Here is a 27,138-nt window from a genome sequence, read left to right as displayed (position 1 = left end):
CACATTTACTCAATGACTAGATCTTAATAATAATACTTAAAGCAAAAATATGTTGATAACTACTACTTCTCTTTGCTGTACTCTGTAAGCTGGAGGTGAATGTTATTGCAGGCATGTCACTCTTATGGAAATTGACAGCCCTGGGAAGGTACCCGGGCCGGATATAGAACAGGACTAACCTTTGTTTTTCTCTCAGCGTATATGGGTTAAATTGTGTCGAGTACCATTTGTGTCACATTTAAAATGTTAACGGTACAAAATGTCATTTACAAAATCAGGGTGTGCTCCTGAAAATTAATTCGACTTACCCCCGGATCTGGGCTCTTGTCTTCAGGCCAGTATTATGCTACCCTTTTGACAAAGAGTAATATTTAATGAATAAGACTATTAATAACGGTGGAGTCTCGAGGGGATATTTCTCGGTTATGGATAGGCGCGGACAAGATTACGTATGGAAGGGGGAATTGTTAAGGTTTGGATTGTTTAATGCGTCCTACGAGGGAGGATGTGCTGTATTTTGAGCGGGTTATACACTGCAGTCTTCCAGCTCTGTGTATTTATATTCTCTCATAACACATACGTCTGCTTCTGTATTGTTGCTTTCAGTGTTTTTAAATCACTGTGTTACAGCAGGGGCTCTGCACAATGTAATACCATCTTTCATCGTAGTCCATAGCCATTTGTCTTATATGTGTTTGTGTGCTTGAGAAGGGAGAGAGAGAAATTATGCCAGTCTATGTATTGTACACACTAGTCTTTTATTATGTCCATGAGCACATATCTGCCTGCATGCATTTCCATGTGTTTGTTCATCTGTGTCTGGATGACGATAATAATGATCACGTGACTTTAACTTAATGTCCCATGAAAATAGCAGAGAGCAGTTTAATTATAGACTACAGGAGAAATGAAGCCAGCGAAGTTGTTTTTTCTCCCTCAACTATATATCATACAGAATTTCTCACTCCTGAAATCAAATAGGATATTTAGTTGAGACAAAGAAATACAGATGCTTTGTGTCACGCTGGTGTCGAGCGCTAAGCAAATTTCAAGGTGAGCAGGTACAAATATCAGTAAATAATGTCTATTCACTGTTGCATGTAGATGTCCCTCTCTTCCTCTCAATAGGGTAGAGATCATTTTCTTCATTCTAATTTTCTGCTCGGCAATTGATTTTGATAACATCTGATTGTAAGTGGTGACGGCGATGAACAACATTAGGGCATCCGTGCCATACGGAAAAATATTCTCATTTGGTGATCACAAGAATTGGAAACACTATCAGCTGTCTAGACAAGCGTGAAAATATAGAATGTGAGAACTGGGGCTGGCTTTATATTTTTAGCCCAGCTTGAGTCGTAGCGTCTTGTTTAGTCACGGTAGCGCCCGCTGACCTCTGCGTGTCCTTCACACAAAAGTGAAGAGCACCTTATAATTGCAGAGGGCGGCAGCTTAAAACTGCCAAATCATAAAAGCCAGAAGAGATCCTGTGAATTACGAGGAAATATGGCCTTCCTTTACAGCAAGGGCTGTGAATGAAGCCATTAAATTATGAGCAGTTTTTATGATGGGCCATTGAAAGGGGAATGCTTGTATATTGATGGTTCACAGGCTGTATCCCTCTTTCCCTTGTGCTGGGGAAGAGCTGACTAGAGGCCCCTGTGTAACTATTTTTCATGCATTTAATATATTAATTATCCGGTAAATGTTCCCCAGGCAGTGCTTGGGATAGTGGAGAGTGACAGCTTTTCGATGAAGCTCCCCCACCAGCCCATCATGCAGCAGTGTATTACGTGGGAAAGGTTGACTTGGGGTTAATGTAACTTTTTATTTGCTGATTTTTCATAGGCTGGGAGGGAAGTGAAGAGCAAGGCTAGTTTGGAGAAAAAAAAGAGAGAGAATGAGAAAGAGAGGTGAGAGAAATGCTCCAGGAGGAAGACTGTGGCCAGAGATATCAGCTGGGAGGGCTGTTCAGCTTCTGTATACTGTTGTTGTTGTGTTGAAGTTAAAAGGCAACAGCAAAATATGAATGGGAAATCTGTCAAGAAATGTCTGGTTCATTTTTCACCTCAAATTCAAAAGAAAGTAAACAGATATTATATTTTAAAGAGAAAATAGTTATTTTGTGCCATTGAGGTTTATGACACCCTCCAATTGTCAATAATATTGCCGCAATTTTTTCTGATTTTAAAATGTTCTATATATACTGTAGGTATGTGTTTAGGTAAAATGATCATTTTTGTTTATTCTGTGAACTAACAATAATTCTCCCAAATTTCAAATAAAAATAATGTTTATATTTGCATTTATTTGCAGAAAATGAAAACCGGAGAAACAGGTCAAAATAACAGAAAAAATGCTCTGTATTTTTCAGACCTCAAATACTGCAAAGTAAACAAGTTCATATTCACTTTGAAGCAATTCAACAGTAGTATTTGTATGTAGGAAAAGTTCAAAAACTTTTTTTTATGTGACAACTTGATTTTTATCACAGTTTTTATGTGTTGTCTTGCTGTCAGTCTTTCACATTGCTGTTGGATGGCTTTGTCACTCCTGAGGTTTGATTTTGTTGAAATTCAACAGACACTGAACTGGAATGACCACAATACATATAGAAATGCTAATCAAATGAAAATTTGGGATGGTTTCCGTGATTGTATAAGTATTTGCCTGTATTTAGTTATGCTGATTTAAATAAAAACACTGCTTTATAGTGATCTTTTATACTTTAAAAAAGTACAATATTTGTGTATTACAGTAATCTAGTGAAAATTGCTAAGAACAATACAAAAAAAAAAACGTTTGAAATAAAAATGGACGAAAAATGATTCTTAAATATATGCTTGGTAGTTTATGTAATTTGTTCGTTTGATTTTTAGGTGAAATGTGATTTCCTATGAATTCTCACTCATCCATTTTTATAAACTGGCTATAATCTAACAACTGTTAAAAGCTCAGAGTTTTGTTTTTGTTTAAGACCACTCTGAAAGAAAATCCACTAAACCACCCCAAGTGATGCAGCATATAATGTAACCATTAGTGTAGACCTCTTCCATTTTCTGACAATTAGGATGCTGTGCTTTTTGATGGGAGAAACAGCTTTTTAATCACCATATGTAGCTCTGCTAATTCAGCTCCTCTGAAGTGCTGTCAAGAAACAATTGAGTGAAGGGGGTCTGAAGTGATCAATTGTCTGTGGTCTCTAGGTGAACTTCTCATTTTCTGCACATTCCGGCATCTGTTTGAGTTAATTAGGCTGCCCTACATTCTCCTGATTGGATGTAAACATTAATATGGCAGAAAATGACTTTGTCGATGTTTACTGTTATGTTTGGAGCTACGCTAAATTGATCGGCTATAGAAAGGCAGACGCCCGTGATTTGATTCCGGTCTGAAATAGCGAAAACGGAGTTGCATTTTTCATTGTTATTATTTTTGTAATAAGTCCTGTGGGTTTGATTTGTTACAGTTATTTTGAATTGATGTAATTTGGCTATCAAAAGTGAGCCTGGTGAAGTGTTTTGATGAATTTTTCCTCTTCTGTGAATGAAATACAGTATAAGCCCATAGATCTGGTGGTCATACAGAGAGTGTCTTATAAATCACAGTGTGACGGACTGCACGGTTCAATATCTCATCGCTGCGCTCTGAACCCCGGGTTTCATGCATTGAGGCAACTCCTGGCTCTCAGAAAGTAAATACAGCACATCTCTGAGCGAAACAGACGTCCATCCTATTTACATCAGCCTGCAGTAAGGTACGAAATTCACCCCCTTGACTGATGGAGAATGCGCTAATGTTATTTTGGCTGTAGTAGCATATTTATGTTTGTAGTGGTATTGAGAGCCTGCGTGCGTGTGTGTGGGGGGGGGGGTACGGGGTCTCAGCTGGGTTGTACAGTGCTTTATGACTCTGTCCTGTTTTAAACCATGTGCCCCCCCTCCTCCTGCCCCTTCCCTGGCACCCGAGCGCAGACAGGGCCCATTAACCCCCGGATGCCTCTCACTGGGGCCAGTGTGTGCTTAAGCGTCGACGTTAGCGTAAACGATGTCCTCATGCCTGGAATGAGCTTTGCACAGTTTAATAGAGGTCTGCAGGTCCACATTAATACAGTGGGGCTGGAGAGGGCAAAGGGGCCGTTCCCTGTGATGGGCTTCTGTCACATCTCTGTACTGGTGACACATTCAAGTCAGCGCTGAATTCTAGCAGATTGAAGCTTTGACACTATGACTCTTCTGCTAAGCTGCATAACATTGTTCTGTCTAAAAGGATAAGATGGAACCGAGCACAAAGCTCTGGTTTAAAAATATATGTTTTTTAGGAATTTTGCATATACAGTTTGTGTGGATTTTAAATGCAGTTTTCGCAATGTTGTTACTTTTATTTTAAAATGTAAACGAGTAGCTTGCAGGAGTACTTGACAAATTCTGTCAAGTATGATATCCTAATATTGATGATATCATAATTGAACGACTACATGGAATAGTAATTTTTTAATGCATCTGTATATGATGCTTTCCCAAAGCTTCTAAACTTTTATAGCTTATCTTCTCCTCAAAACACCTTTTCACCGTTCATTTTGCTCCATACTCTCTCTCTCTCTCTCTCTCTCTCTCTCTCTGTGTGTGTTTCTGGGCCTGCACAGCCGTCACTCTGAATTATTTTCAATGAGCTCCTTTATAGCATGCGCCAGATCTCGGCTCCAACCCATCACCGAGCGCCATGCCACAGAACACGGTCTGCATTTCTATCAGCCCTGAGCCTTCTGTGTGCTATTAACCTCTCTCTCTCACACACTCTCTCTCTTTCTCCCTTTTCTTCAGCACCTCTATTTCTGTTTCTCAATCTTTTTTTCTCCCCATATCCACCTACCCCATTTCTTCTCTCCTTCCCCCCTTTTCTCTCCATTCTAACACGCCCTCCCTTTACCCTGCATGCTTCTCCATGACCTCGCTCTCTCTTTCTCTCTCTCTCTCTCTCTCTCTCTCTCTTGCTTTAGAGCCCCGGCATCTGTTCTGACTGTTGCTCTGACCGGCTGCCTTTACCCTCCTCCTCCACTAAGGTCTTATGATTACATATTTTGTAAAAAAACATGACATCTACCAATGAAAGACAAATATGAAAGACATGTAAAAAATATAAATTACATACAGTATTTACTGTATTTAAATTAAGTACTTACAACCTGGCAGTAATTTGCACGTTCTGTGTTATCTATGTGTGGATGAAATATACATTTGGACACACTAAATCTGTTATGTTTTCATTGTCATGTGACCTATATGTTAGCTGTGTATAACAAAAACTTAATTAAATTACAATATATTACATTTTCGAGTATTAAAGATTTTCAGCAATATTTTAAAATATTTTAAAAATAATAATTTAAATGAATTATTGTTTAAAATGATAACGTGTGACAACTTGCCCCAATACTAAGATGACAGCAAGATTTTTGACATGTTTGAAATATAGGCTATTCTTGTTGTGAGAAACAGTTTAGCTAAAATCTACCTTCAGTATGATTTCATTGTGATCACCCTAGACCTATTGCAAACATTTTACTACATCAGAATTTGCTAATAATATTTAAATATGCTCTGTCGTCTTGATAGCAGTTATGCCTTACGGACACTTTCTTCACTTTTCCATCAAACTGAAAGAACTGCTCAAACTTAACTCCACACTTAAGTGTCTGTGACAGCTCTGCTAACTGTTCTATAACCCCAGGGTAGGATTACGCTTTGTAGGGTGAAGTTTGATTGTCAAAAACAAGCAGAAATGAAAAGTTCTCTCTTCTTTTTTTTGTCTGAAAGGCTCCTGGGGTCATTGTCTTCTCTTATCAAAGCATTTTTAAATGAACAGAGACAGGGTGCCACACAACACAATTAGTCTGTATTACAGAGATCAGGGGTCTCATTTATAAAACTGTGCATAGGATCCATACTAAAAGTGTACGTACGCCCGAAAACCAAACATATCGTACGCCAAAAAATATTCCGATTTATAAAACCGTGAGTACGCACACCCGTAAGCAATATTCGCTTTATAAATCACAGATCACCTGCAAGTGTGCGTATGTGCATCAGCCTCATATCCCGCCCTGTACACGCCCATTTTTACCCATAAATAGTCAATGCAAAGCACCTCATGAATGGTGATTCGTATATTAATAAGCCTGGCGTCCAATCCGCTTGTTAAGTCTGACGCCACGCACCATAATGGACGTATATCGTTTCCGGGTCCAACCGCTATCAGATGCCAAAGAAAAATAACAAAAAATTATGTAAAACCCCCGATCCCATCCTTTATCTCCGCAACGAAATCACAAATGGCCGCACATGAGATTCACTGAGATTTCCAAATTAATATTTGTTATAATTAATAATAATAATAATAATAATAATTACTATAATTATATTAAAGCCAAAGAAGGTCTCTGCAGCATTTAAATGTTTACAGCATTTAGACTGATCATTAACACCTCATTAAAATCACCTCATTAATTAGTGGTGTCCGTCCTTCACCTGAGATAAAATTTGAAGACATAATTGTTATGAACATAGTTAGGACTGATATAAGGAAAATATATTTAGTATTTATTTACACTGTGTTCTGCAGTTATCATATTTGATGCTGTGCCTATTCAGTCAGATCATCTCCTCCTCATGCGCTCATAGTGTGATGGAGACAGCGCTGACTAAATATTTAGATTGAATTTTTATTTAAGATTTGAGTTGGATTTTACAAGAAGGTGCGTGAAACAATTATCGCTCAATACAAGCGCAAATAACTCTGCAGATTTAATCTTCGTGATAATGTGGATCTTTAACGGATATGAGGTCAAATTAAATGTGTATTTGGCATTAATGCTTATAATCGTTTTTATCAATCTTAGTTTCTGCAATATAAGTTCACTAACTCACCATTTGTTTCGCCCCTTGTCTCAAGAATGTGCGTACGCATGGGTCAGAGTTTGTGTGCAGGTGCGCAAATTTTCCCGTCAAGTATGTTTTTATAAATCCCACCTTTTGCGTCTGAAGTGGCGTAAGCCTCTCTCAGGGCATGTTTTGTGCGTACGCAACTATTATAAATGAGGCCCCAGGGCTCTAGAGTGCGACCTAATTTCTCAATGGTGCGACTAAAAAAAATTTGAGGTCGCACCAGTATGGGATTCCTTTTGTGCCAATAAAAATGAACGCAAACTTTTAAAAAACGGTGCGAACAGCCGTTCGAGGGGAAAAAAAGTCTCCGCGAAACGAAAGTCTCCCTGTTGTTCAACAACAGACACATTAGGCCCATATCGTGGTCTAAGCCAATCAGAGATAGTGAAGGGCGGACCCCCCTCTGATTGACCGTGGTCCAGATATTCCTGTACGTGTGTGTACGTTTGAAAATGCGTGTGCTGCAGTCAGACAGAGAGGTGAGGAGCCTATTGGCCCGTCAGTTAAACGGAGTGGATGTAGCCGCGGATGATGAGAGAAGATGAAAAGAACGATTGACAACTTTTTCGTTAAGAATGTTAAGTTAAGGCCTGATCCGTCCGAAAATCATAATGCTCTGACACGCTAGACTGCGACTAAATGGTCTCATTTTGCGACTATTTTTCCTGCCAGTGCTACAAGTTTTTCTTAATGGTCGCACCGGTGGGACTGCCAAACTGATTATTATAAATTTAATGCGCAGAAATGTTAAATTGCACAAGCTATATAGGCAATTTCAGTCACTCATTTTCGTCTCCCCTCCTTCAACCATTCACTTATCTATCAGTGCCCCGCCCCCAAAGACGTAATTCACGGGTAAAAGGAGAAGGACCGAAATAGCAGACGAGTGAAGCGCTCAATCTTGCAACTTAAATAAATATGCAGAATACAAGAATTTCCCCGGCAAAGGTATAAAACAGCAAAGATAACGAAATGTGTTGCGAGTATTGTATGCATGTGAAGCTAATGCAGGAAACATGTGTTTAAACTTTAAGCACTAAACTATTGTATAAAGCTCTCTAACAATACTGCAAAGCATACAAAAACGTTATACTTCACGCTAAATACTATTTATTAGTAAGTCGCTATTGATAGAAGCCAAACGTGTATCAATGCAGCTTTCATGAAGAATAATCATTAAAAGCCTTCAGGTCTCGCGGGTTGTTTGAGATATGCGCGCGCCCAGAGAGTCAGAGCACAAAATACTAAACGGAGTTCTCTTTCACGCCTTCTTACTCTGAAACGCACATATAAACACAAAATAACGTAAAAATTCCCATATTAACAAGAAACATTGTAAAGGTATTCAGTTTCGTGACCAAACAGTTGGGAAACAAAACGCGTGTTCCAGTATATTGCACGAGCTCTTAATGGGGCAGCACCATAATAAAGATCTCTGTTTATAATGTTCATCAAACAACAAAGGACGCACCCCAAAACACTCACTGATATTAAATGAATTTTGTTCTCTTATAGGAGTTGTTCACAACAAATGAAGGAAGAAAGTAGCTTTTAGAAAGATGTGCTTTAAATATGGTAAAGTGTTGAAAGAGAGTTTACATATAGGCCCCATAAACAATGATTTGTATTAATTTCTAGTTGATTTATTAATGTATTAAATACATTTTAATGAAGTTTTAGTGATTATTTTTTCTTACCTCACCCCACTACTCTGGTGCTTTAAAAAAACTGGATGAGTATCAACTTTTTATTACTGAACTCGGACAAAACGGAAGTGTTACTTATTGGACCGAAAACTGCTATAAGTAACAACCAAGAATACTGTTTAACTATTGACGGATGTTCCAAAAAACCCTCATGGTCAGCAAAGAATCTTGGCGTTCTATTCGATAGTAATCTGTCATTTGAGAGCCACGTCGCCAACACCTGTAAAATTGCGTTTTTCCATTTTAAGAATATATCTAAACTACGTCATATGCTGTCAGTGTCAGATGCAGAGAAGTTAATTCATGCATTCATGACATCAAGACTAGATTACTGTAATGCACTGTTAGGTGGTTGCCCTGCAGGCTTATTACAAAAACTCCAACTGGTCCAAAACGCGGCAGCTCGAGTTCTTACACGTACAAAAAAGTATGAACATATTAGCCCGGTTCTGTCAACCTTGCACTGGTTACCTATAAAGCATCGCGTTAACTTTAAAATCTTGCTTATTACCTATAAAGCCTTACATGGTTTAGCTCCTCAGTACTTGAATGAACTCCTTTTGTATTACAGTCCTTCACGTGCATTACGCTCTCAGGCGTCCTGTCAGTTGGTAATACCTAGAATTTCAAAATCAAGTGCAGGTGGTAGATCCTTTTCCTATCTAGCGCCTAAACTTTGGAATAGTCTTCCCTGCACTGTCCGGGAGGCAGACACACTCTGTCAGTTTAAATCTAGACTAAAGACGCATCTTTTTAATCTTGCATACACTACTCTTCCATAATATAAATCTTCAGAGGGTTTAGGCTGCATTAGTTAGATCAACCGGAACCAAAAACACAACTGATGTACTTGTTGCATCAAAGAGTCAGAACAGTACTCTACTCTCAGCCAGTCTTGTCTCATTGTTCCAAGGTTACCACAGCGAGCAGGATGCAGTTCATGGCCTGACCTGATGGTAGAGCNAAATCCGTTATATTGCTCACATCGAATCAACTGTGCATGCAGAGGTTGTTTCAAGCCTCAGGGTCTCTCCAGCATGTATTGACATAGCTGTGTACACATAACGCTCTCGATACTCCCAGCCTGCCAAAGCTCGTTCTGTCACCATCTCTCTGCCCCGCCGAGAGTCATGTTTTCCAACAGGAACAAACTCAATTAGCCGCAGGAGTCACCTGATCATTAAAGACTGACACTTATTAAAGCAGATTTGTCTTCTTAAATGAAGCAGAATATTTGCTGCTCTCACCTCGGCTTTGTGAGCGGAAAATTATAGTTCAGAGGTCAGGGAATATCTGCAACCACTGTGGTGTCAGAGCTCAGAAAAAGGATTTCAGACTTCCTATTTTTCTCGGTTTTCTTTCTTTGTACTAGCTTTCCTGTGTAGGAGGATTTTACGTGTGCGAGTGTAGCTCTTATGTTGTACTCGAAACATGCGCACAGTCTAGACTGTGGTGGTTATGCCTGTTCAAGCAAGGCTCATAAAAACAGGTTTGGAGGGAACCGGGTTATATTTTAGTCAAGTTACCATGAAGAAGTTCATCGCAACAAACGCATATTTTATCCATCTGTCTTTCTCTCCTTCATGAATCCTTGCAGTGCCGGAGGAAAATAAAGAGCCCACTTCCAAGGCATTGTTATGTTCTATATATGAGGTAAACAAATGTATGATTTTTTATAGAATTAATTGACAGAAATGCAATATAATAAACATAACTATGAGCTCAGAGGTGTATAATTAGAATTTTAAAGTTTTACTTAATTAATATTGCATATAGGAATTTATAGTCTGTTATATTTGACCTGTGCTTCTCTCTCCTTTATCTTAAATGTGTGCTCTCACTGAGCGTGTGTGCGTGCGTGCGTGCGTGTCTGTGTGTGTGTGTGTGCGTACTTATCTGTGTACGTGTGTGTGTGTCTATGTCTATGTGTGTTAGTACGTGTGCATATTGTGTGTGTGGAGTGTTTTGTATGTGGGTATGTCTGTCTTCTGTGTTTTCAACTTTTTCTTGTTTTTGCAGGTACAACTTTAATTGTTTTGCTTATATTCAATATGTCTTATGTACAGCTGCTTTGTAACAATGAAAATTTTAAAAAGCGCTATATAAATAAAGTTGAGTTGGTTTGATTGCTATCAAATTAATGCAAATGACAATATCAAATGTGCAATGACAATAAAATTGAATCTAATCTAATCTAATCAAATTAAGGGCTGGTGCCACCAACTGAATAACTTGGTAGCACCAGTGCCACCTCTCTCAAGTGTTAGTCTAGAGCCCTGCTTTCTTGTAGAATTGTGCTTCAAATAAAGAACTTTATGTTGACCAGATTGTTAGTTAATCATTTACAAGTCAATATTGCATGGACAGCGATTTAAAAAAAAAGTGAACTTGTAAAACTGCGGGGTTAAATGCGATGCGGTCGAAAATTTGGGTGCACCTAACTTTTGTGCTGGTGCACCTAAAAAAAGTTAGGCGCACCAGTGCAAAAAGTTAGTCTAGAGCCCTGCAGATGTACATTGCTCCCCTCCCTGTTGAAGGCGTATTGTAGGTAATCTAGAACACAGTCACTGTTATCTGTTTAATGTGAAAATACATTTTACGGAACATGTCATGCTGCCCCAGGACCATTCAATTTCATCTCATCAGCGTGCAAGGCAGTAATCCCATTCTGTGCGCCACCCCTTTTCCACAGCGAAGAATTGAGATTTTACCTGATCTTATGAAGTTAATTAGTTTGACAATATTTGATATTCCTGTCATCACATATTTCCCCAATCACAGTCTCCCCTAGAGGCCCCCATTGCTGCCCGAAGACTGCAGAGCCTGTCATTTCTAAGACACGCTCACATGATTGTCCATGCTCATGGCTTTGTGCTTTTCTGCTGAGATTGCATTTAATTATTTTTTTACTCTTAAGAAATTTTCAACAGTGTGCAACAATGGATTCATGTAATTAAAAGTAAGAATTTTAATTTTGATACTCATACGACAAATGATTCCTGGTTCAAGCAGATGCCATTTAAGAACATTTCTTTTTAAACACTAAACAGTTACTATTCATTTTCAGAGAATTTATCTAATTGTTTTTTGCATTATATGATATATATATATAATTATATGATATATATATATAATGCATTATAATTTGTCATTTCTGACAATGATTTTTAGAAACATTATTGCTTTTTATGCTCAGATTTGTCTTAAGGATCCTAGTGTTGAGATACCGGGAGACTGCTTTTAAACGTGATTTACACAATACATCCACATCTGCGTGTTTAAACACTATTTGTCTTTTGTCTTTAACAGTCTTTGTGCATCTGAATCATATTTGTCTTTGTGAGAGATGGTACCACGAGGTGATTGTCTTCCCGTCATTGCTCGTGAGTTATTATTCGTTTTATTATGTGTTTGTAGCTTTGAAACTACTATTGTCATATATGAAGTCCAAAGCACATATTTATCTGTCTTTAGCAGCCGACAAGAGTTCAGTACATTAGGGTCTGTCACGCTGGTTGAACAATTTGTCTGTCGAAGAGCAGAGCTTCCAAATAAATATAGTGGGAAAGGATCCCTCTGTCGACTCTGTACGATATCAGTCAATATGGCTCAAAAACATAACATTGAAAAATAAAGTGCGTAGAGGTTAGGTTAAGTACCACCACCTATTTATATCCATAAACAACAACAGAAACTGGCGATCCCAAGATGTGCTAAGGTGTAGGAAATTACAGAGTACACAAAAAGCGGAGACGACAGTGAAGTCGCTTGTCAATAAAGCCAGTCATGATTATAGCAGATAGTGGTAACTGTTGCAAATAACACTCCCCTGTCTGAATCCCAGCGTTAAAAAACGTCTTCTCTCGTAATAACAGTTTACAGAGAAACACAGCACTGATACATAATAGCTGTGTTATAATTTGCTCTAACAACTCCAATTATGCCTCTTATTGATTCAGCTACACATTTAATAGGAACAGCCACACCTTTTGCATTACGAGTCATTAAAGGTGTTCAGCAGTGAAAATTTTAAATTGTGTCCTCCTCATCCGAGCTGGATGTGTCCCTGACAGCATAATTTTGGCTGCCATTTGGCCACAGTAAACATCACACAACAATCATTTTTCTCTAACCTTTTCTTTCTCGCACAAAAGCGAGACAGGCTGCGCAAGAAAAAGCAAAACAACACAAAGGTAGAAAAGCTTGTTTTTGTTGACTGTATTTAAGTGGGTCAATTTTTGTAGTCTCCCGCTCATTCCTTTCAGAGTGTTGGTTAGTTATAATTGCGCTCCAGTTTGAGCTGTTAGATTGCAGGAGTGGAGTAGTTTTAACCCTTTAAATCTAACCTGCTTATTACACCTTAAAAATCTCCCCCCCTACGGTTTCTGGCATACACACTTTCGTCATTAGTATAAAGCAAATAAGCAAGTTTTTATTTATTTTTGCTGCTTTTTTCTTAACTGATTTTAGTAGCTTTTCTTTTTCTAACCTTCTGTGAGATGTTGACAGATCAGAACATCAGAGTGAAGCTGGTGAATTAAGACTTTAGGTCCTTAAAGGCATAGTTCACCCAATGAAAAATGAAAATTCTGTCTTTATTTACTTACCCTCAAGTTGTTCCAAACCTGTATACATTTCTTTGTTCTGTTGAACAAAGAAAGAGAAGAATGTTAGCGATTTTCAGTTCTGGGGCCTCATTGACTACCTATTTTTTAATAGAAAAATATATTGTAAATTTTTTTGTTCTGTTGAACACAAAATTAGATATTTTACAGAATTTAAGAAAACAGTTCTGGGCCAACTTAGACTATCATTTTGTTTTTTCCTACTATGGTAGTCAGTGAAGTCCCAGAACTGAAAATTGCTGACATTCTTCCTAATACCTTCATTGAAGGACAAAAATAAAGTAAATCCAAACTTGATAAACAAAATGTCCGCACACTGAAAACTGTTCCACAAATTTATTTGCATCAAGACTTCCAGTCTTGAAAATATGATCTTATCTGTACTAGTTTCTAATTCTGTTTTTTAAAGATCAGTCATTGTTCAGTTGTGAACAACTGCTTTGAACTGACCATTCAACCCTTACAGTACATCACCCCCAAAAGCTCCTAAAACAAACACCCGCTCTTTAGGATAAACATATGTTGGATGTTTTTCTATTTATTATGGCACAGATGTTCTTCACATTCCTCTTCCTTTGATTTTGCGAGGTTCTACTCCATAAACGGGTCGGTGCAATGGTGTGAAGTGTGTCTTCAAGCTTTGACGAGCAGCACTCAGCTCCCCCTCACAAATGCCCCTCCCGTAGTCTGTTTACCCCATCAGCTACTTGCCATGAACAAGCGGATATCTGTCACGTTGGTGAGATTTTCATTGGCCAACAGTGAAGTGCCTGTAAGTCGGCGTGTTGTCGGTGCAGAAGCTCTGGGACGTTTGTGTGTCTGGATGCGAGGGCCTCCGAGCAGGTGTGTGAGGACAGGAGTGCTGGCTTGTGTTTGGTCCAGCTGGTGGGGCGATGTTAAAGGTATGACGATTGGGTGTGAGAAGGCTGTTCGCACACAGGCACACAGAGATCTGCCACTAAAGCCCGCAAACAGGCTCGGCTTCAGATGGGCAGGGAGGCTCTGTTTAATTTTCAGCCAAGCCGTGAAGTTAAACAGCATTGCCAGGGGTCAGTAACACAGAGGTATCGTTGCAGACGGGTGCTAGTGAACAAGCGGCCGCTCTCTTTTTTATCTCTATCACAAACCACATGCAGAGGGTGACAGGATGAAAGACTCAGAATCAGAATGCTCACGTTTAGCCTGGAGGCTCTCTGAGTGATGTGATTGTTTGAGAAGGTTGGGCTGAAAGCAGGACAGTAAAATAGGTTAGAAATCAGACACAGAAAAAAGAACAAAGACTACAGAATATGAGAGACAAAGAGATCAACACAGTCTTACGATCTGAAACATGGACACTCTGAGACTTAATGGTGGCCACTGGGCTGTTGAATCCCAGTAGTTGCCCGACCCAAGGTCAGTGGGGCAGATAGAACAGTTAGAGGCTTGAGCTTTCTGTGGATAAATGTCTTCCTCGTGCCACTGCACCCAACAACCCTCTATCTTTAATCCCTGCTGCTCCGAGTCAACTATATAAACTATTAACTTCACATCCAGTAAATCCCGCTGCAGAAGGCCTGTAAAATTGCACCCCCCCAGCAAACAGCGCAGTAAACTGCCCTCGCTGTATAACATGATGGGGACCAAAAACAGTCATTTCCCTCTACAGGCTTCTCAAATTGAGTCTTATCCAGTCTGGCGACGAGGTGCCCCCACCCCACACGCCACCCTCGGCCTCTCTTTTCCTTAAATCGTGCTTTCATCAGCAACCAGTGGGATTGGGTGGAAAGGGCTGACCTTGGAGATGGAATCTTAGCAGGTTTAACGGCACCCTTCCTACAGCCAGTCAGTCCGGTTGGCCGGCTTCATTATCCCAGTGATGAGCCCACAGACCGCTACCATGGTTAACCTCTCACCTCCAGCGGCGCCTCTGAGCACCGGGGCGGCACACAGTGAAGGGGTCCTGTGATTTGGCTTCATTTGGATTTTGCAGGGCACTCTCGCTGGACATCATTTGACCTGATACAGACACATTCACCTGTCTTAAGACATGTTTTGATGAAATGAAGATGATTTATTGCTGAATGTTAATGTCATTGAATATACAGTACATACATACATTTATACACATATTTACATTTCATCAGCCACGCCCCACAAGGGTTAGGTTTGCAACTCTGTTTTTGGTTATGCTAGTAGATTTTTTTAATTAACTCTGAATTAAATCTCCATTCTGTACTCTGTGCACCAACATGCATTTTATGATTGGCTTATCATGTCGTTATTTTGCTCGTCTTATTTCCAGATCAACCTCCTGCCCCCCCATATTTGTCATCCACTCCATGTCCAGCCAGCAGGAGGTGAAATCGCATTCTCTGCGGTTTCCAATGCTGACCTAAATACGTCTGCTCTCTCCTGTAACAAGAGTGGAAAAATAAATATGTGATGGGACAAAATAAGAACCGAAACCGCTAATACTGAACACAAGGTAAGGAAAATTACAAAGTTTGCTTAGTGGGCAAGAGGTGTTGTTGTGTGGTTGGATTGTAGTTGGAAACCATCTTAAATTCTCTGCCAGTTTCAGTGATGTTCGGCCCCTCAGTCTGCCACTGTCCCACCATAATGCCCCCGTGTCCATGTCTGGTCCAGAGCCTGCTGGCTGAGTCTGACCTCCCCTGACTCACCTCTATTAGACCTTACATAGCTTCCTGTAGTTCTGGCCTGTGCATTTTCTCCTGTAGCCTGCTGTGTGAAAACATCTATGGCCACTGTTTATTTTCATGACTAAATTAAGATTTTTTCATAGTTATGGAACTGGCAGGAGGTGATGTAGACTGCTATCTTCCCTGCGAATGAGTCATGTTAGGGGGTGAAATGTGAAGCGAGTGACCTGGTCCATGGTCTGCAGCTTCTGGATTAATTTAACCTTGTACTGCTTGATGTCAGGTGACCATTAACAGTAACAGTTCCTAGGTGTTCTCCATAGATGTGGGTTAGAGAAGAGCAAAAGCTTTGATGGAAACAGCTGCTATGATGGGCCAGTAATATTAAGGCGGGGCTAAGCATGTTAAAATCTGTGTTGAATAAATAAGCTTTTCATTGTTTGTTAGATAGGACAATATTTGGTTGAGATATTTGAAATTTGTCCATCAGAGGCACTGTATCAGGCCGTTGCTAAGAAGAAACAGGTTTGTTTTAACGCTCTCTATTGGCTTACTGCTGTAATGATGTTGTGGATAGTAGATGAACCCGAAAGCAGAAATTCTACCTTTGCGCAGATGCCAAACTTGCGTGGGTATTTCCCAAAGAACAGGCAACAGCGAGCAAAGTTTGTAGGTGTGTTTCTGGCCATATTTTTGTTCGCGATTTTGCTGCATCCTCCAAAAATAAAATTTTGATATATTTATGGTAGGAAATTTACAAAATATCTTCATGGGACATTATCTTAACATGCTAATGATTTTTGGCATAAAAGAAAAATCGATAATTTTGACCCATACTACTGCTACAAATATACCCGTGTAACTTATGACTGGTTTTGTGGTCCAGGGTCACATATAGAAGATTATATATTCATTATAATCAACATAATTTCTTAATTTTTGTCATGGTGTTTTGGGGGATTTTGCTTTGTGGAAGTGTTCCAGCTTGTTTTTTCAAATATTTAGGTAATCCCCACCTATTGGAATGCACGTCAACACCAGGGTGCATTGCCAACTCTTCTTACATTACAGCATTAAAGCGAGGGAAATGACAGCACCAGATGACCTGATTGGACTAGAGAAGTTCGGTTTTTCTCAGATGGTTATTATGGCTCGAGATATATAGAAGACTGTGCTCTCATTGCAGAAAAACTTGCACAGAGGGACCAGCACAACTGCCTGTCTGTGAGTGGCTCCTGGTATATGATAGGCTATGAATTACATTACATCTCTAAAATGGGCCCCAGAGCTGAAGTAGCACTACATCTTGAATTTCAGGACACTGGGTGAGAAAGAGCGGGATGAAAATAGAGAGAACGAGGGAGGGGGAGCCGTGAAGAAAAAAAAATTCCGATTCAATCTTCAAGCGCCTTACAAATGTTTGCGTCAGTTTTCTTGTTTAAAGGAGAAGCCACTGAGAAGAAGAGGTAGGGGAGAAAGTAATGTCCACGACTCACGCTTTTCTTTCTCCGCCGCTCTTCGTTTTCCCCCAAACTGTAGTGAAAAGATTAAATTGTTTACGAGCTCGGAGCCAGGCTGGCTAGAGAGGATGAGCCAAGAGCGACAGAGATAGACATTCTAATTCGTGGCTGTACTTAGCGCCCCGGCCCCTCTGTGCAACCACTAATTCTTTTATCTAGCTTCAACACTCCAGGCTCCAGCCACATTCATGAAAAAAACCTAAGTGAAAGAGGCAAAAATGACTGTTTTATACGGCATACAACTGATAAAAAAATCTCTACTTGAATACTTGATTTTCTCTTGCTTCTGTTCTTTCTTTTTACTTTCCCGTCATCTCACAAAGAGACAAGACCGACTGTAGTCTTTAACCCTTTATCTTGACTGAGCAGAAGGACGTTCGCCGCATCCCCGCACTGAGGTTTCACCGCTGGTGTGTGAGTGCCCGTGCGTGCTGTTTTTATGTGTGTGTTGTCTGTTTGACAGGGTTTGGTCGAGGAGTGAGGCGGCGTGATTGGTGTGAGTTGATTTTGGTGTTGGGGGTGTTGTGGAGAAATAGTGGAGGGCGGTTAGGGTTGGGGGTCTTCTGTGTGTGTGTGTGTTGGTGGGGGGGTTCTAGAAAATACAGCGTGGAGAAGAATTACTGTTATCGGTGAAGCAGAAGAGGAAAATGGGAGATAAGAAACTGCAGCGGCCGGGAGAGAATCAGGTGCGCAGAAGCCGTGTTTCAAGGGGATCCGGGTTGTAAATTCACTGGATATTCGGAGCAAGCCGGCCCTGGTTGTCTATCACATGGGTCTCAGGGTTTTTTTACCTCGCTCTCTCTTTGCTCTACCCTCTCCCCTTCTCTTTTTTCCTGAGGTCTGCTTCTCCGATAGAGGTATTGTGCAGGCTCCACTGTATAGAAAGCTCATCAGCTGCGTTTGCCTCTTGGGTGTTATCAACCAGTAAGGTAACTGCGCGCTTATAGACTGCATACAGATAATAGTGGCAGAATAAAGAAGATAAAGGGGGCACCTCTTCTCATTAACAGCTATCTCAGCCACGGCAGACACTGCCAGTATTGAGTGCTGAGCATAAATTAAAAAAAAAGAAGACGAATAAAAAGGTTGGAGAACCGAAACGAATGAGGTTGTTGTAGAAGAAAAAGCGGGAGGGACGGCAGCCGTGGCCACTTTCAGCATATAAGATGAGATGCGTCGAATATGAAAAGTGGACAGATGCAAACACACAAAACAGAACTGCATGCTGTGAGTTCTGAAGGCTTTCTAAGGTGTTTTTTTCCAGTCTGAGAAGTTTATGAGGCTTATTATGCAGAATCTTGTTTGGTGGTTATGCCATCGAATATCTGCATATCCCCCAGGAAGCGTCTCAAAGATAAACATCATACGTTATATCATCACGTAGGTCTTCTACTTGGATGTCATATGTTATTTTAATTATTTAGGACACTAGTGGCCCATTCAGTACCTGTAAATTATAGATCTTTTTATGTCTGTAGTAATTCTTCATGTAAGTATGTAGTGGTGCAGTTTTCAATGAGGAGACCCATATTATATAGTTCTGACCCTTTTTAGTTACATGTATGTCCCCAAAAAGATACAACAATTTTTTGTTTTGTCTGCCTGTCGAGGTACAAAACTTAAAACCCTTAAAGGGATAGTTTACCCAAACATGACAATTCTGTCATCACCCTCTTGTCCTTTCAAACCTGTATGACTTTCTTTCTTTCGCAGACCACAAAAGAAGATATTTTGAAGAAAGTTTGTAACCGAACAGCACCGGCACCTATTCACTTCTGTTGTATAGGCACAAAACCAATGCAAGTTAATGGGTGCTGGCGTTGTACGGATAACAGCATTCTTCAAAATATCTTCTTTTGTGTCCTGCGGAAAAACGAAAATTATACATGTTTGAAATGACACAATGACAAGATGGAACGTAAATGATGACAGAATTTTCATTTTGGGGAGAACTATCACTTAAAGGGTATCAACCCAACCACAATAAAAGGTACAATTTTGTACAGTGTAGTTAACCACACCATATATATTAAAATGTTTTGTTTCAGGTAAACATTTGTGCATTCACACATAAACCAGTAGGCTTTAGTATTTTCTAGATATCACCCTTGCACACACAACAGGCCATTTCCATTGAAAGCAGAGGGGAAGCAGGTAAAGTCATGTGGAGCTCCTCTGTAACAACACACACACACACACGCGCACACGCGCACACACGCACACACACACACACACACACACACACACACACACACAATCTCTCTCGACAGCGCTGGTGGATTAGAGCCATTTCTGAAATGCGTGGCGCTGTCTTTTTTTGAAAGTCCTTTCAACACTTACAAAAAACAGTTTAAAAAAGAGGAAAATCTTGAAAGGTCCAAAACAATGAAGACGCTCCCCCTCTCCCATAGAAGCTGCAGTAACAATTAAGAGAGAAAGTGACCAAATTGGACAGCAGAGGTATGCATTATCTTGGAGCCTGTGTGTGTATGTGCGTATTTCTTGAGCTCTGAGGATGACCAATGGGCTGTAAATAAAGCAGAAGCCCCCCCCCAGCCTGCCAGTTAAAGCAGACAATCCTATACTGCTCAGGCAGACGTGTTCCTGATAAACCGTTGCTCTCTCGCAGGCTTTACAAAAGGGCCTGGATTCATTTGCATGACACAATTGGCTTGCTGTGCTGATGTGCAGCTAGACAAGTGTAGCATTACGAAGAACAAGTTACCATGGGGAAGGTTAATGCAGACAATAAGGGAAGCAGATAATGGGAATTGGGTTCCTGTTTTTCAAACCTCTTATCTGGGAGACGAGGAAAATCAGCCTGCTTTGAATACGGGCGACCGCTTGTCCCCCTCGCTCGGCCCGCCGTGTTCGCACAAGCATTAAGAATGATAATTTATTCATTGTAAGGCATTTACATATTCGCACACGGATCTGTTGTAGTGTACATTCACAGTGTGCTATGTTGCAGGTATATGTCATGTACACTTTTTCTATTCGGATGTATCTTTGTCTCAGATTTTGTTATTTTGCTATATAAAACCACATCTAAAATGGCTCAATGGTCTCACCTTAAATATTATATTACTTAAAAAAAAGGTATCTGTTTAGGTATTTACATCATCATTGAGATTTTAACAGATAACAAATAGCTCAGTGTGAGAACATCAGGGTTGGTAAGGGTGGTCTCCAAAAGACCTGCCCCTCCGTTCAGCACTTGCCTGGTCCACCCAGCAGGTAAAGGCTCAATTACCATCCTTCAGCAGACCCCTAACAAGGCGACAAAAGGCCCTAATTTTTAATTTAATATTTGGGCTGCTAAAGAGAGGGGGCAGAATAGGAGGAGGCCGTTCGTCTGGGTGGAGCCTCCCACCGTGGCCTCCAGATGGGCCAGGCTGGCAGAGAGGTTGTTAAGAGGCAGGATTGAGTACCTTACATAGTGAATTAAGTTTGAACCCTGGGGTGTCTGGGTTCTGCAGAGAGAAACACAGCCCTATTTCAGCTATTCTGAGCTTAGCTCTGCTTCCCTGTCAAGATCCCCTCAACCCCCAATATCATGACATTTAAGCTGTTCATTAATTAGAAGCTGCATGATGAGAATTTTCTGTTACACGTGTATGGAAACCCACCCCCATATCTGACCATAATGATGAAGCATCTGGAGATGTTTTACATTGTATCATGGTGCGCTATCGTTTTCTGCATGAGAAGACAAGGATGTGTTGTGCTTCAAGACCACTAGACTGTCTGCTTCATTCTCCATGCCTTTCTATGTCTGCCTCTGTCTGTCTGTCTCTAAAAAACATTGACATGAACTGCAGGTCTCATAATGCTGTGATTCATTCACATTCACATTAGAAAACTCACATTACTTGATATTATTAACTCTGCTTTGTTTGTAATGCAAAATAAATGTAATTTTAAAATGAACCCTCCTGTTATGTTTGAGGCCAGATTGCAAAGCCACTTTGACATCATCTGAAAAGTATCCCAATGATATTTTTAAATTGAGTCTTGAAAATAGTCAGCAATAAAATACATTGTATATGATAAAAACAAATATATGGAAATAATAGTTATGTTTTGAGTTATTTTCGTATATTCATTTCCCATGATGTGAGGTTTTTTTATGTTTTTCTATGATAATCTATGAGAATGTGGCGTAGGAACTCAGCAATCAAATGTACAATTAAAATATATAAAAATTTAACAGTTATGCTTAAACAGTTAAACCCTTTAAGAACCTTTATTTTTAAGAGTTCAGTACTAAAGTGGAACCTAATGTCTTTGGTGTTATGGTCCTGGTACTTAAGGCATAAAAGTTAATTTAAAGTGCTCATATGACACGGCTAAAACTAATATTATCGTTTGTTGTAGATGTAATGCAATGTGTATACACGATTTAAGGTTAAAAAACGCTGTATTTTCCACATACCGTGCATGTTTGTATCTCCTCTTTGCCCTGCCTCTCTGAAACGCGCGTGTGCTATGATTGGCCAGTTCACCAGTGCGTAGTGATTGGTCGAATACTGCAAGCGTGTGACAGAAATGTAACGCCTCTTACCATATTTGGAACATCAGGTTCCAAAGCAATTGCACTGACAGGTACGCCCACCTTACTTGCGTATACATTTGGGCGGTCTTAGTCAAATCATACCACGAACTGACGTGGATTTGTGGGGGTGTGGTTACACGAGGCCTTTCAGGCAGGTCTGGGTGAGCATTCGCTTTTAGATAGAATGCATCTTTTGTTCCGACACTTTCATTTTTGCAATTTTACGTGTCTAATACATGCATGGGCAACTTATAACACACCAAAGACACAGAAAAACACATATTCGCACCATATGACCCCTTTAATAAGTACATTATAGCTTTACCATAAGAATATTTATATATCATGGCACAGTTTCCTGGCACAGAATGGTAGATAAAGTATTTTAAGGGTTGGAGATATGTATATGTATGCATCTGTATGTGTTTGCGTGTGTGCGTGTGTGTGTGTGACTGAATGAACTAAAAATAGAAAGGGATATATTTCCTCCTGCGATGACACCCCATTTGTTTTCATTTTGTAGATGGTTGTCCATGCCAGATTACGTGGTTTTCCCTCCCTGCAGGGCTGCTCTCTCGTCGTCTTACCCCCCCACTTTCTAATAATGCACCCCATATTATTCCCTAATGGATCGAGGACAGAAACAGTGACCTACTAAAGACCAGACAGAGAATTCACATGTGATTTATCTATTTATTCTCACACTTCCTGCCATAGTCAGGGGCACAAATCATCTGTTACTTTCCTATTGTGGTGTGATGAGAGCCAGCTCCAGTTCACAAGATTTTAAACCGAGGCCTGAGTTGGTTCATAGGAGTTACAGTGTGAATTATGAAAAGTAAAAGAGAGCATGTTTTAAAATAAATTGTTTAGTGCCAAATCAATAAAATAAAAAAAGAAACTTTGCGCTAAAATGTTTGTTTCACAGGGCTTCAAGAGGAGAAGGACCATCATGTGCGGACAGGAGCTCTCAAGGAATCTCCAGGACCCGTTTTTTTTTAAACGTGAAGACAACCTTCATGAAAAGCTGTGATTTTACAATGTTTTAGCAAAATGCTGATCTCTATTTGGGATAAAATTGAAAGACTTAAAGAAATTCAATTAAAAAGCTGGAAAGCGCAAAAAGAGGTGGAATAAGTGGAACATTATAAAACTGCCAGCAAATGGTTTCCTCAAACCCACTCGAGGGAAACCGCACATGTCACTTAGCAAACAAATAACTTTGCTTCTATTTTCACTTTCATATCACAACTGAATGTATTATTTAATGCACGTACTTTGATGATTTTTTCCCCCGCTTGTTTTGCCTCAGCCGATGTGGCGTTGGCAGAGATTGCCTTGTTAAAGATTAATAAGACCGCTGGCTTGTGATTGTTTTAAGGTTAGAGCCGGCACTGATTCCGTCTGCTAACGCCGTGCGTGTTTATGCAGGTGCGTATGAGCTCGCTTACTGTCTGGATATTGATCGTCTGAGTGTGTCTGCCCAAAGAGCAGTTGCTCAGTCATCCAGCACGAGCCAGTGGAAAGGCGGCAAGGTTGATTTGGCTGACCTCGGTCTGGTCTGTGACACCAACGGGTATTTTGGCCATGTCAGCATAACCGTCCTCCAATGTGCAGATGTTGGACCTCAGCGTAAGTGAGCATGTGTGGTCGCTTTAAACCCTTCATGCTAATCACGATCTGGCATTGACACTTGATAGAGATGTTGCGCTAACTACTATGTCAAGACTGCACGTTACTGTAAGGGCTGTATTCTCCGTTTGTCTCTCCGGACATATTTCTCCCATTTTTATAACGCTTCCCCAGGGAACTTAGAATTCTGGCCGTGACCCATATTGACACCTTTGAGCCATTGTGAGAAGCCTTGCTTTATGGTTTATGTACGCATGTAATGACCTCAATTCTCCTCATAGCAGCCCACTCGACCTCTTTCTTTTTTGTTGTTGTCAGTGATTCATTTTAAAAGCCATTCTCAATTGTACAATTAGCATACTAGTTCTTACTGAGGTTGTACCCTATCACAAGTTATTGACCATTAAGCTGTCAATTAACACATTGGGGTTTCTTGCACAGCCAGGTTCTTTCTTCATTGTCCCAGATCATGAATGGGCTGATTTATGTCACAATCTCAGTTTGGTGTGTTTTTATATGTGTGCTGTAAACTTTTAACAGCTAATGCATTAGCAATATCCCCTCTAAATCCATGGCAAAACTCCGGGTTGCACACACAACGTTATCAGATTAATTGAGTCTCGCTGGAAATCGCTATACACTTGGAAATAGCTGTACGTCCAATTGCAGTAGTTAACACTAGAGGTTTAGAGTCTATTTTATCTCAAATTTATCTGGAGGGAATGGGGCCGAGGTCATCATCAGGTGGCCGTAACCCTTTTGTGCCGGTTCTATTGCTGTTGAAGATAAAGCGTACAGGCTACAGTCATCCCCTCTCCAGGCTGTATAGACGAGGTAGGCTACGCTGTGAATTTGCCTCAAGTGTGGGATTGTGGTTTGAAAAACACTTGGTAAAAACCAGTTCCATCATCCTGCTATAGGACAAAAAGCATAATTTTAGACATTTTCATAGCATGTTTAACTATCCTTGTACCCCCTCTCTAATATTGCATCTAAATTACCATCTTAAATGTACACGCGATTGCCACGAGACGTCCGCCCTGGAGATGAGCCGTCCACCCACCAGCCCTCAGGCTCTGTGGCATTTCACGAACCCCAGCCACGTTCCCCGGCAAATTTCCCCGGATTAGATTTGTAAATCAAAAACCAATACATAATATGCACGAATTAATCTGTTTTATATACCTTGGTTACATTTTCCTGGTGCACATTTGGAAGATTTAGAATGTATTTGCGCCTGCTGGTTTCAGCCATTATATGCTTCAGTTCATACATCTATTTGTGAGGCTATAAAACAGGCATTGACTACCCATGTAAATTGTGTTCTCCACAATAAATTATATGCATATTTGCAAAAAACACATGACTGCTGTCGGTCCTCCCCCGTGTATCCGGAATACTAATAACAGCTGGGTGAGATGCATATGCTTCCTCTGTGTTTTTCTATCACAGCGTGATTTGGGGTTTTAAGCGCTTCGTTCCGCATCATCCCATCTCCCTGTGTACAACTTCTATATATTTGAAGTGAGTGATGTTCTGACTGTAGTGGGGTGGTGGAAAATACCATTGACCAAAGTGATGTCCGGCAGTCATATTTGTACAATATTTGCACTTAAACCCCCTCAGGATATATTAAACCATCAAAATATGACATGATTAAAATAATTTGGCATAAAGGTTATCATATTATATACAGTATGTACATTTACATGTGTGTAATTTTAGCCAACCCTCCTTAAATTCTTCTCAAAACTGAAAATATGTTTGAATAAAAAGCGAAGATGTAAATTTTCCAAAGTTGGACATATTTTTTTGGCCATGACTGAAGCCTCATTATTTCACGATCTAGATGTGATTTTAACCACATTTATTCTGTTGAGATGACTTGGTTTACTAGTAATGAGAGACATTCATTGCGACCAACAGTCAGAGGTGGCATCAGGTCAAGACATTTGGATGAATCCTTTTTTCATGTGAGATTTGTCTTTTTGCAGAATGCTTGGCTGAAATAAGGAGTGTCGTATTGGTTAAGGGGTTTCATTTTGGGAATGCATCAGACATCCACAGCGGCTGACTTTTATTTAACCCCACTGAGAAATAAGATTAGAACTGATTGTCCCATCTTTATTTTACTTATGATGGCCATGGCTATCTGATTCACATGATCTTTCAGGCAATGATGTCACCAGAATTACCAGTGTCAGATTTTGGTCTCTTTAACGAAACCACACATAGGCTTTTTGGGATAATTCTTTTTTGCGTTTTGGTGCCAACCGTAGCTTTGTGTAATGAATGTATAAACAGAATAATGAACCCTGCTGGCTGATGTCTAGCTCAGATCTAGAAATGCTTTTACGTGCATTTTTCTGTCCATATAGCGCTGCTTTACAAAACAGGAGCAGTCTGTTCAGACCATTATCTAAAAATAATCTTATATAAATCATAAATATGCACATTAGAGTGATCTATATCTGATAATATTACACATTTTACTTTTTTTTTTCTATTTACATTTTCACGTTTTAATGCTTTTAACTGTGTGAAATTCCGTAGAGTCTCAGAAGTGCAAAAATATGACAATTCATATGCACAGGTGTAGTAACCTCTCTTTGCCTTATACCTATATATAAATAACCCTATTGCTTATGTCACTTGATTTTCTAACTCTAACATTTACCTACTTCAGCTGAATGCACATATGAGGTGTAGATATAAGCCTGTTATTCTGTGTCAGACGGACTCAAGTGCTTACATTTTTGGTCAATCCTGCTGTTAGAAGACTTTAGGCAGTGGAAATGTGATTGTAGCTGAGCTTAACCGAACACTGGTGCATCTTCACATTTTATGCCCCACCGAGGATCTGTGTAGAGGTCACAGGTCAACACCCCACTCTATACCCCCTCTGTCTTCCCCACGCCCGCAGTGTCGTACGGAAAAGCCAATAAAATTGCAAATTTCCCCATATTTTCACAATATCCTAAATAAACAGCAGCCGAGCACACATTCCCTCGCTCTGCATCAAATATTAATCTCGGTGTGGCTACAGCACCGTGCGACGGTGCCGGCCGTCCCTCTCTGGGTAAACAGTGGGAAGATTGCCATTCAGCGGCTCTCATCCGCGTGCCGTGCCGAAGAGCATGACAAATTCTCTTCCTAATTACAAGACATTCTGTGTGCTCTCCAGCACTGTAAATCCACCCCACGCTCGCTCCTCTCCAATTCTGGATTAGGCCTTCGCATTTCCTCCTCATTATGGCTTCAGCTCAGGTTGAATGTATTCAACATGGGGGAAACCGGTGTTAGGAAGAGTTTATCTGACATCAAAGAGGGAGATGCTTAGTAGAACCTTTATTTGCATTTGGCACTGTATATAGCCAAAGTGTCATGCCACATTTGAATTCCAAGATTCCAAACAAAAGGTCTCATAATTTTTTTAAAATGTGCATTATTTGCGCACCCTCTTTTTTTCAAACATGTTTTGACTTTGATTTTTTTGCATATGCCATGTTCATTA

At 40.1% G+C, this 27,138-nt stretch overlaps 1 protein-coding gene across 10 annotated transcripts in view; it reads left to right on the top strand.

Moving 5' to 3' along the window:
* dhrs13a.3 (dehydrogenase/reductase (SDR family) member 13a, duplicate 3) overlaps nucleotides 1-25,422 on the top strand; it is an 83,550-nt gene extending 58,128 nt beyond the window's left edge. For 4 of the 10 annotated variants that reach the window (XR_008964264.1, XR_008964266.1, XR_008964261.1 and 1 more), the window contains one exon: nucleotides 1,849-2,803. The gene's annotated coding sequence lies outside the window, so the exon portion shown is untranslated. Of the gene's footprint in view, nucleotides 1-1,848; nucleotides 2,804-11,959; nucleotides 12,034-15,559; nucleotides 15,743-22,920 lie in introns of those variants that run through there. The other 6 variants (XR_008964267.1, XR_008964265.1, XR_008964268.1 and 3 more) reach the window with 5 other exon arrangements.
* Nucleotides 25,423-27,138: the final 1,716 nt, after the last annotated feature.

Source organism: Triplophysa rosa, linkage group LG14 (genome assembly GCF_024868665.1).
Source record: "Triplophysa rosa linkage group LG14, Trosa_1v2, whole genome shotgun sequence".
Taxonomy (NCBI): domain Eukaryota; kingdom Metazoa; phylum Chordata; class Actinopteri; order Cypriniformes; family Nemacheilidae; genus Triplophysa; species Triplophysa rosa.
This window is presented reverse-complemented; position numbering and strand designations above follow the sequence as displayed.